Source organism: Enhydra lutris, unplaced genomic scaffold (genome assembly GCF_002288905.1).
Source record: "Enhydra lutris kenyoni isolate GAN:26980312 unplaced genomic scaffold, ASM228890v2 scaffoldscaffold61, whole genome shotgun sequence".
In the NCBI taxonomy this organism is placed as follows: Eukaryota; Metazoa; Chordata; class Mammalia; order Carnivora; family Mustelidae; genus Enhydra; species Enhydra lutris.
In genome coordinates this window covers 8,515,138-8,526,836 of record NW_019154145.1, presented here as the reverse complement: position 1 = coordinate 8,526,836, position 11,699 = coordinate 8,515,138, and the positions used below count along the sequence as shown (strand labels likewise).

General features: G+C 38.7%; 1 pseudogene; it reads left to right on the top strand.

The window, feature by feature from the left end:
* The first annotated feature begins 990 nt into the window (after window positions 1-990).
* On the top strand, window positions 991-1,993 carry LOC111158615 (annotated as a pseudogene).
* The last annotated feature ends 9,706 nt before the right edge of the window (window positions 1,994-11,699 follow it).

Below are 11,699 nucleotides of genomic sequence, written 5' to 3'. Positions count from 1 at the left end.
AATTTATACTCCTGTAATGGGTTGAATTGTGTTTACCCAAATTCTTATAAGCCTCAGGTTGTGACCTTCTTTGGAAATGGGGTTGTGAAAGATGTACTTAGTTAAGATGATGTCATACTAGATTAAGATTGGCTTCTAATCATTATAAAAAAGGAATTTTGGACACAGACATCCATGCACGAGAGAGCACCTGCACACCTCTAGAAGCTTAGAGGAAAGGTATGGAAGAGATTCTCCCTCACAGCCCTCAAGAAGCTCCAACCTTGCCGATATCTTGATCTCAAACTTGTAGGTCCCAGGACTGCGAGATGATATGTTTCTTGTGGTGAAGTCACTTACAAGATGGCACTTTGTTAAGGAAGCTGTAGAAAACTAGTACATCGCTCTCGATATAGATTTTCTGTATCACATTTCCCAGACTTATCATCAGAATTACTTGTGCAACTTTTAAAAATACAGATTCCAGTGGAAGCTTCCACAAAAGATTCCAATTCAGTGTGTTTGGAGTGGGTCTGCAAATCTTTATTATAGCAAAAAACCAATCAAACTAAAAAAATTGGTCTGTGATTCTGCTGCAGAGTTAGATTTGAGAATTTCTACTCATGGAAACAGAATTAAAAGAAGTTTACAAATGACAAAAAAAAAGGCATAATTTTTCTATGATTTACTTGGTGAGATTAAAATATATATATATAACTTTTATTTCTAGGCCTTAATTATCTCTTTTGCCAAAGGAGAAGGTTAGACCTTTGGACCTTATTGTAAAAGGCAGAAATTTATAGTCTGGTGTCCTCTCATTAATACTTCTTGCCTATTTTGATCAGTAATGAGGGTACATTCAATGTTTTCAGAGACAGCCATTGGTTAGTGGGCCGTGCTGGTTTTGCTGGGGTTGATTTGCCACCCTTCCCAAAAGCCAGCCCTCCTTAAAGCTGGGAGAGGGGGCCAGTCCCTGACTCTGAGCACTCTACAGTCCCTGGACAGGCCACCATGAACAAATGGAAGGCACCGCAGAAGACCCTCAATGGGGAAATCACCCGTATGCTTATAGAACTCACAAACTTCCAGAAGAACGTGAACCGGGCCATCCACAAGGACAGAGCTTACAGAAAAGAAGCATCTGTTATAGCAGAGTACCCATACAAAATAAAAAGTAGAACAGAAGCTAAGAAATTGCCTGGAGTAGGAACAAAAACTACTGAAAAGATTGATGAATTTTTAGCGACTGGAAAATTGTGGAGGCTGGAAAAGATTCAACAGGATGATACGAGTTCTGCTATCAGTTTTCTGACTTGAGTTATTGGCATTGGTCCGTCTGCTGCAAAGAGATTTGTAGAGGCAGGAATTAAAACATTAGAAGATCTCAGGAAAGAATGAAGGTAAGTTGAACCATCATCAGCGAATTGGGCTGAAATATTTTTGAGGAATTTGAGAAAAGAGCTCATCCTGAAGAAATGTGGCAAACGTAAGCCATTGTACTAATTCAATTTTTAAAAAACTGGATTCTGAATTCCTCGCTACAGTCTGCGGCAGTTTCCGCAGAGGTGCAGAGTTCATCGGTGACAAGGATGTTCTTCTGATCCATCCAGACTTTATTTCTGAATCCACCAAAGAGCCAAAGCTGTTACATCGTACTGCGGAGCAGTTACAGAAGGTCCATTTTATTACAGATGCTCTGTCAAAAGGTGAAACAAAGTTCATGGGTGTTTGCCAGCTTCCCAATAAAAATGATGATAAAGAGTATCCACCAAGGAGAATTGATATCAGGTTGATCCCTAAAGATCAATATTACTGTGGGGCTCTCTACTTCACTGGGAGTGATATTTTCAATAAGAATATGAGAGCTCATGCCCTAAAAAAAGGGCTTCACAATGATGAATGCACAGTCTGTCCCTGGGGAGTCACTGGAGTTGCTGGAGAGCCTCTGCCAGTGGATATCAGGAAAGACATCTTTGACTACATCCAGTGGAAATACCGAGAACTCAAGGGTTGAAGTCTGTGAGGTCTATTCTTCATCCCAGGCACAGCTCAATTCAACAGGAGTCTTAATTTATTTCTCTACCTTTGCTTTGTAAGGGTCTCTAGTGTTTTTAAATGATTGTTTCTTCTCACTTTCACTGCACTGTAGTCAATACAGCCTCTTGTACTATTAAAAAAGGAAAGCATATGCACGGTGTTTCATCCGTCACCGTGCAAGTGCCCATTAGTAACCACCATTTTGCTTCATAGGTCACATTCCACCATGGAACAGACTCTCAGTTGAAGTGTAGGAGGCTTATTAGAGAAAGAAGAAATCAGGATGGGCAGAGGGGGAGATAGACCTTTCATGGAGTCACCTCAGGGCTCTCAGACAATCTGTGATGCTGGCGTATGCCTTTAGATATGTCTAAAATGGAGGTGAGTGGTTTTGGACTGTGGGCCTCCATATTCACCAGCCCTTCCTTGCATGTGGGTTGCTTTCAGAGAAGGTGCAGAGGCTACGTGAAGCAGCTTCCTTCAGTTGAGGAAAAGTCCTGGCTAGGGAACCAAGCTGAGAGAGGTCAGCAGGCTACAAACAGTCTTGGTAGCTGGTGAAAGGAGTTTCTCAGTCCTGAAGATGGGTGGTCTCTTGGAGGCTCATCACAGCATCTGCTACAGTTGACCTCTTGTCTTGGTTAATTCGACTTGCTTTGTATATTTATTCCGTCTGAGAACAGCTGCTCTGGGGTTGTGGATGGTCTGTCTTCGTGGGCAGTTTAAGGAAGAGAAAGGTGAGCTGGGTGAAGTGTATTGCCCTCACCACATGGAGCTTACAATCTGATACCTGCTGTCTCTTCCCTCGCGCTAGTCTAAAATTCCAGGGTCTCTGGGTGGCTCCTCAGTGAAGTATTCGACTCTTGATTTCGGCTCAGGTCATGATCTCAGGGTTGTGAGATTGAGCCCCATATTGGGCTCCACTCAGGGTGTGGAGCCTGCTTAAAATTTTCCCTCTCCCTCTGCCCCTTCCCCCACTCATGTGCACGCGCTCTCTCTCTCTCTTACTCACTCTTCTGTCAAAATAAATAAAATAAAATCCCTTCACCTGCTGTTACCACCATGCTGGTCTATGTGGCTTGGCTGCAGAGATGAGCCTGTGGTCACCCAGCCTTTTTCAGATCATGGCCACTGCACTGCTCCCTTTACCGTAACAACTGGACAGAAGAATGTCAAGAATTGTCCTCTGGGAATCCCCTAGATTCTTGAGTGATACACCACAGTACTTGCTACCATTGTCTGAATATTGTTTTCCTTTTATTTTTTTTTCCTGACCTTGGTATGTACGTATATGATTTTTGTATTCCCTACTTTTTAAATAATGAACACGGGGAAAAGACCATAGTTACTGTATGTGGAGCTGTCATAGGAGAAACATTTGACGCTTCCTCCCATTATGTTTCTCTTGTGTGAGTGTGAAGAGTGTTGTGGTAAGCTAGCTACATTCTTAATTTCTTGGTGGTGAAAGTGATGTCAGGCAGCAAAAACTGAAGACTGTCACCTGTCACATGAGAGAAGGATTTTTTTTTCTCATTTTTATACAATCTTTATCCAGAATTAATTTTGGAGCTAGCTGGGAAAGATTCAAGCTCTATCACCCATTGTGAGAGATGTATATTAATTTTTTTAAATCCTAATTTTGCATGCTACAGTATCTGTCTTAAACTATCCAGGACCCAGGAGTGACATAACTACTCAAGTTCAGATACCCATAATAAACATCAATATTAAGGTCCTTTAATTCCATATTCTGTGTATTTCATATAGAATTCTCTATCAGGGTACAGCTATCACCAGTGATAAGGGAAAGGAAATGTGATCCAAACAATTGACATATTTTGTTCTGTATGTTTTATGTTCTCTGAATTTGAGAAGTACATTCTGTTTTATAAAGCCTCAAAGCCTTAGAGGATAACTATAAGTGATTGGTATATAACTCTGTCATGTTGGCAAAGTTTATTTCCAAATATAACAAGGAAACACATGATTAAATGTTACAATAAATAAGAACTATGTTCTCTAGTGAAAATGAGACATCTTTGTATGTGCCATCCTAATCATTTCTCTCAAGGCTTCTTAAAGCATTTTATCAGTCTGAAGTTTCAAACCAGTGGTGAATCTCAATCTTGATCTTCACATGTAGTTTTACAAGGAAGAGCTGCTTTTGTAGGTTACATCACTGAATGCAAATTGCAAACAAGGTGTGTTCCAAAATATCATCTTCTTAATCATATATTTCATGCTCAGAACACATTTACTTAAGGGTCAAAGTTGTATATAACGCTTTTATAGATCAGTTTTTCAAGACCTGTTTTCTACATGGCCAATCATATAAACATAACCAAAACATCAGATGTAAGCAATATTTAAAAAAAATAAGCAACATTTTGTGAACCGGGTTTTACATTTCATGGACTAAAATTTGTGGTTTAATTCCATTGTGAAGCTACCATGGTACTTGTGTTTCTTAGGAAAAATGCATTTTGAATTTCAAGTCACATCATCATGGAAAACAAACAAAGATTTCCCATCCTCCTTCATGCCTTTCTTCACTCACTTCCTTCATTTTCCTACTCCCTTACTTGAAATCCTTCCTGCTTTCCTTGAATATTTATTGAGATTGAATTATGTGTTAGGTCCAGGCTCTGGAGGTAGGGGAATGAAATGAACTACCTTTCCCTTAAAGAGCTCGCCAGTGGTAAACCAGGCAAATGCATTTGTGTGTTACATTATGTGAGTAAGAAGTGTTTAAATGAATAACTACAGTACAGGGTAATGTGGCAAACACAGTAACAGGAAGATAACATTTTATTTTATTTTATTTTTTAAGATTTTTATTGAGAGGGTGAAAGAGAGAGAGCTCTTGCAAACAGGAGCTGGGGCAGGGGCAGCAGAGAGAAAGAAACAGGCTCCCCCACTGAGCAGGGAGACCAATGTGGGGCTGGATTCCAGGAGCCTCAGTTTGTGATCTGAACCAAAGGCCGATACTGAACTAACTGAGGCTACCCAGGTGCCCCAGGTAGACGCATTTTTTAAAATTTAAATTCAGTTAGCCAACATGCAGTAAAGCACTAGTTTCAGATGTAGAGTTCAGTTATTCCTCAGTTGCACAGAACACCTAGAGCTCATTACATCATATGCACCCTCCTTAAGGCCCATCACTCAGTTACCCCATCCCTCCACCCACCTCCCCTCCAGCAACCCTCAGTTTGTTCCCTTTGGTTAAGAGTCTCTCATGCTTTGTCCCCCTCTCTGATTACTTCCCATTCAGTTTTTCCTCATTCCCCACCATGATCCTCTGCACAGAGGAAGATGAATTTTATTTTATTTTATTATTATTTTTAAAGATTTTATTTATTTATTTTGACAGACAGAGATCACAAGTAGACAGGGAGACAGGCAGAGAGAGGAAGGGAAGCAGGCTCCCTGCCGAGCCGAGAGCCCGATATGGGGCTCGATCCCAGGACCCTGGGACCATGACCCGAGCCGAAGGCAAAGGCTCTAACCCACTGAGCCACCCAGGCGCCCTGGAAGATGAATTTTAAAAAGAGGGGGGAAACACCCTAGTCTTGCAAAACTTTGTGCAAAAAGATACTGCCCTAACCTAACTGAGATGAGAAGTGTGTGTGTGTGTGTGTGTGTGTGTGTGTGTGTGTGTTTCCAATGAGAAAATAGGAAATATAGTCAGAAAGAAATCCAAAAACCAAAAGGAAACACACACACATACATGCACATCCAGTTCAGAGACAGTAATGCCAGTGAAGCATGATCTATTTGGAAGATACAAATATCTTTGTTAACACAGGTTTAGCTCAGACTTGGATTAGAGGCAAATGAGCAAGATCGAGTAGGTTGAGCTGAAATGCTGGGGTTCCTGAATTTCATCCCATTGACAAAAGATCAGTGGAGTTGTTTTTGTATGAATTACAATATTAGGAATCGTGTGTGTATGCATGGGTGTATGCATGTGTGGGAAAGTTGATGATAGTTACGAGGATGAGTTTCAGGTAAGAAACTATAAAATACCCTAGAAGTTGTCCTTTATGAGACTGGTAATGTGACAGTGAGAGAAACTTAAAAGTTGTGGTATAGTCCTTCATTCCAACTTGGAAAGCTGAATGGCTAGTAAAGCCATTATTCAAAATAGGAACTCTCAGAGAAGGAGCAAAAGCTACCTTAGGACTCACTGAATTTGCAGTACTCTATAATTGGTGTTCATGTTTTTTTTTTTTTTTTTTTTTAATCACAGGAAGTTTATTTTGCCCTGTATCAATTTTTCATTTTAGATATGTCAGCAAAGCAGTGGAGCTCACTTTATATTCTTCTGTGTAACTGTTGCCATTTGAAAGAGTGATATAAAAGGTGTTTCTTGTGATACTCAGCATGCTACTTCGTGCAAATAGATCCAGTATGCCTTTGGGTGAAGGCTTTATCATGAGCTACCCTAAAGTTATCCAGAAATGGACAATGACAGGTTTTTTAGCAAGTTGTCACCTGTTTTCCTTCTACTTTCTCACTATCATCGAGTATAACACCTCTGACTTTAAAGTGTTTTACAATTGGTAACTCATGTATCTTCACACCCGTCTTGTGAAATACAATTGTGATGAGATTGCCTGCTATGTTATGAGAGGCAGGTGAAGAGAAACAAACACTCAGACAATTGTCTGTATCTTTAGTAAAGATTCCAGGGGAGAATTATCACAGGACTCTTTTTTTTTTTTAAACATTTTATTCATTTATTTGACAGAGAGAGATCACAAATAGGCAGAGAGGCAGGCAGAGAGAGAGGAGGAAGCAGGCTCTCCATGGAGCAGAGAGCCCGATGCAGGGCTCGATCCCAGGACTCTGGGATCATGACCTGAGCCGAAGGCAGAGGCTTTAACCAACTGAGCCACCCAGGCGCCCCTATCACAGGACTCTTTGTTTGAGACTGAATTACTTCAGAACAAGCTTCTCTACTTAATTGTAATGCTTAGCAATCATTCCTTCACTATTACAGTCTCTAATTCTCATCGACTTTATCAATTAAAAGAAAGAAACTAAGCGTGATATCTGTTCATTCCAGAAGAAGTAGCATTTCTGAATGCCATAACTTGATATATGTCCTATTTTCATCTCAAGAAGAGTGACAGAAGCTCTACTTTCCCTGAAACTCTTGAGTAACATCTCAAGTCCTATTCTTAAAAAGTAGCACAAGTGTACGGCACAGGGTTTTGAGGAAGACTTAGTAAAATAAGATTTAAAATAATTTACTTATAAACTATTTGAGACATATGCATAAACACCATGAGATTTTTCATTTTCTCTTACTTACGAAGTCAGAGCGCTGATGGGCTCATATCTTTGAATCCAAGAATACCTCATTCTTCATGCTCTTATTCCAGTAATTGCTACTGTTCAAAGTACTGATTGACTCAGATACAATAGAATTTTGTCAATTCTTGTACGTCAGTGAAACACATGCTAATTTAGCAGATTTCAGATTTTCAGATGCTCAAGTTTTAGGACTCGATTGTGCTAACATACATGGGCCATTATTTCAGGAGTGACTTTCAAAACAAACATTGTGTTCCACATTAAAGCATTAAACTTCAGATATTTACTGAGTGACTCACTTCACAGCTGGCATACAGCTGGGATGCTGCCAGAACTGAATAAAACAGAAGAGTGGGACATTTTTCATCACGGGCAATAGTTCATATGACTGCATAGTTTGAACCGAGGTTGGCCTGGATAGCCAGGCATACTCCGTCTAAAAGGAGCTATTAATTCCAATTCCAGTTCTATCTCTTTTTAACTGTGTAGCTTTGGGTATCAATTAACCTCTCTGATACTCAAGTTTCCTACTATGCAAATATTGAATATTTGGGTCAGCACACTGTCTCAACAGAATTATTCATTCACTGGGGATTGTCTTAGCTGTACAAGTGGAGAGTAGTTCTCGTGGGGTTGACTTCCCAGAAATCCCTGTCTTTATGCAGAGGCCATCACCCAGACTAGGTACTGAGCATGATAAGAGTGTCTGCTTAGCAGTCTGTTTCCGACAGGTTACACAAAGCATGTGGGTTTAAGTTTTCACATTTCATTTAATCGCCGGCCATAAAAACATTAATGAAGATTGTACCTATTAAATATCCTCAAAATAGACCAATTAGTAAGAGTTTATAATCAGCACGACTATGGTATTATTCTTTCTGGTCATATACTCTGACCTAGAGGAGGACTCAGGCTATGACTAATGCCTGTATATACCTGTGAGCCTTTGCACAGGCCCAGAGAGCCTTAGGCTCCTTTCTCTCGATACAGCTGTGCATTATAGAGTCTGACTAAACTGTTCCCTTCCCAACCAAGATAAGACAAAACAAAAGAGAAAGAAAAGGAACACACAGGTGCCTTGAATATTTAGTAGGCCCCTTGCCATCAGCAAAAAAAAAAAAAAAAAAAAAAAGTTTTAAAAAAAAAAAAAAAAACCGGGGGGAAAAAAAAAAAAAAAAAAAAAAAAAAAAAAGTTTTGACAAAAATAGAAATATTAGGGGTGTGCAATTGTGGTGGCTAAGGTATTGTGAAGATTATTGAATAAGCAAAGTTGAGCTGAAGAACTAGATCAGACACCATGTCCTAAGAACAAATGTGCCCAGGGCTCAGAAAGTTCAGAAAGAGCATATTTAGAAATAAACTTACCACATAAAGACTAATTAGAGATTGTAAGCAAGTATGTCTCAGATCTGTTTTTTGGCAATTTTATAAACAGATACCAGATGTTAAGGTAACAGTAGCATCTATTGCTCTGTATTCCTAGGTTTGGTGAGACCACAGGAAGAGAAAAGATAACTGGAAGGTATAACAGAATAAACAACAGGATCAGACTTTAAGAAATCTATTAAGGAGTCTTCAAAAAAGGGGGGGGGGGCACGCCTGGGTGGCTCAGTGGGTTAAAGCCTCTGCCTTTGGCTTGGGTCATGGTCTTGGGGTCCTGGGATCGAGTCCCACGTGAGGCTTTCTGCTCAGCAGGGAGCCTGCTCCCCCCCCCCCCGCCTGCCTCTCTGCCTACTTGTGATCTGTCTGTCAAATAAATAAATAAAATCTTTAAAAAAGGATTCTTCTTCAGTTACTAAATATTTCTCTTTCTGCCTATTAAGGGAAAAAAACACTTCTAATAAACCAACACTAGTCATACTTTACTTGATTGTATTTCTTCCATGTTCTTTAAAATTATTTTTATCATGCAAAAGTGGAAAATTAGAGATAGTCTATTCTATGTAGTCAATTTGTCCTTGATCTTTAATCTTCTTTAGTCTAGGAAACTACGCAGGGTATATTATTCTCAAAGCAAACTCACCATATGATTTTATTATCTAGAAGATTTGCTGGATATCGTTTGAAGTATCCTTCCCCTTTTTTAGATAATAATCAAAGATTCAGAAATTAAATTGAAGTTAAAACTAGTTAACCTTATAAATAATGCTAAACTATGCAAAGTAAACTGGTCCAAATCAGTTGGGAGCCCCATATATTTCTGAGGGAAATGAAGGTGCTACAGGCACTGTGAAAAATAGTTTGACAGTTTCTAAAAGAAAAAATCCTACACAAACACACATACAATTACTATTAAGACTAAGCCTTTCCTCTCCTACAGAATTCCCAAGAGAAATGATAGTGTGTGGCCCTGCAAAATGTCCATATCTCCATGTTTATAACAGCTTTCTTCATAATCACCCAAACTGGAAACAACCAAGATAACCTTCAGCTAGGGAATGGATAAACTATGGTACATACAAAGAATGAGATCCTACTGAATAATAAAAACAAACTACTAGTTCATATAAAAACATAATCTTGAATGCACACTGCTAACGTAAGTAAGCTATAATGATTTATGTATGGAATGATTCCACTTATATGATAGATCTGAAAGAGGAAAACCATGAGAAGGACAACAGGGTGATCAGTAGCTTCCCAGGGTTGGAAAGGAGAGGGAAGTTCTCTGCAAAGAGACAGCAACAGGAGAATTTACTGGGTTGGCTGAACTGTTCTGTATACCAGCTGTGATAGTGGATATGCAATGCTGTGTATTTGTTGAAACCAAGAGAGCCATATATCACAAAGACTGGAATTTACTGTATGTAAATTTTTAAAAATCAAATAAAATTTAAGGAAAACCCAAAACAGAATACAGCTATACCAAATGAACTAATTGTGTTACAAGTGAGTAGCAATAATACACTAAAGGAGACCATAGAAAAAAGAAGGAAAAGAACTGATGTAACTTTGGAAACCATGTTGATTGGGTGTTTGGAGGCGAAAGACAAAAAGTACTATAAACAGATTCTCTAAGTCAGAATATATTTTCTCACAGGAATTAAGTTAGCAATTCTAAGACCTGTTAGGGGAACATTGGGGTTAAACAATTAAGTAAATATACTGTAGAAAGTTGAGCCAGAATTCTGCTGTTGAAGAAAGAAGTTACATAGAAGAAGAATAAAACAAAACAAAACAAAACAAAAAAGGCTACAATGAACTCTTTATATTAAGTGTGAACTGGAGGCATCAGAATTAACTCACTTTTTTTTTTAATAGGTAGATAGGCAATAGATAAACAGAAAAGCAGGCAAGAAGTGTAGGCACAAACATGCATGAGTATAAAATAACTATGAATGTGTATGCAAACATAGATAAGTATGCAGAGAAATATTAACAAATTCTATCAATAAAGAAAACCTAGAAGCAAGGACACCTCAAGGTCAGTGAGCATATCATGCTGTCAGATCTTGGTTTCCGAGTCCCAGCTGCTAATTAAAAGCAGCAACAACAACAACAAAAACAAACCAAAACAAAAAAACTTGAAGGATTGGCATATTCCAGATCTGGAGCAGGAAAAATTGGCAGAGGAGCCTGGAGTATCTTGTGTTGCTAGAAACCGTGGTGCCCATGCTTTAAAAAAAAGGATAGACAGCATGCTGAATGACACAGGAGTCACCCTGAAAGAACTCTGAATGCCCAAAACTGGAAAATTGGGGGTGGCAAAATATAGTGATAGATTATAACTCATAAATAAAATATCTACAATTCCTTATTCTTGTAAATAAATGGATAAAAAGCATAGCTCTTCCTTATAAAGGATCCCAACTAATACATGCAGAAAGAATAGAAAAATAGAAATCATGATTAGAATCCTAGAATAATAGTTATTTCAGGTCAGATCCGCCATTGGAAGCAAAATTAGCGAGCAAAAGTTTGAAGAGAGACAGTATACTTGCATAGTCTTGAATCATTTATTCATTACAATGGGAAAAAAATGGCACATTTTCAGTGGAAGAACCCAGTGAAAGCCACCTTAATGAGATGATCAAGGTTAAATTCATCACTAATAACACATGTCAACATTGTGTACATCCTGACATGATGCGTTGAGAAGAGCACACCACCTCTGTAATGTTCTTGTTAAAAATAAATATGCAGACTCAATTAATAATTAAATGAGATAATATTTGCCAGGTACTTAGAATGGTGTCTTGCACATGGGAAGCCCACTACAAGATCTGAATTGGAATGAAGGCAAAAAAAAAAAAAAAAAAAAAAAGAAAAAGGAAAGGGGAAAAAAATCTTAGAAACTGAAAATTAGTGTTGGGTAGACAGCATGGTTTTAAAATACTTTACCAAGCAATATATAAACAAACACAAAT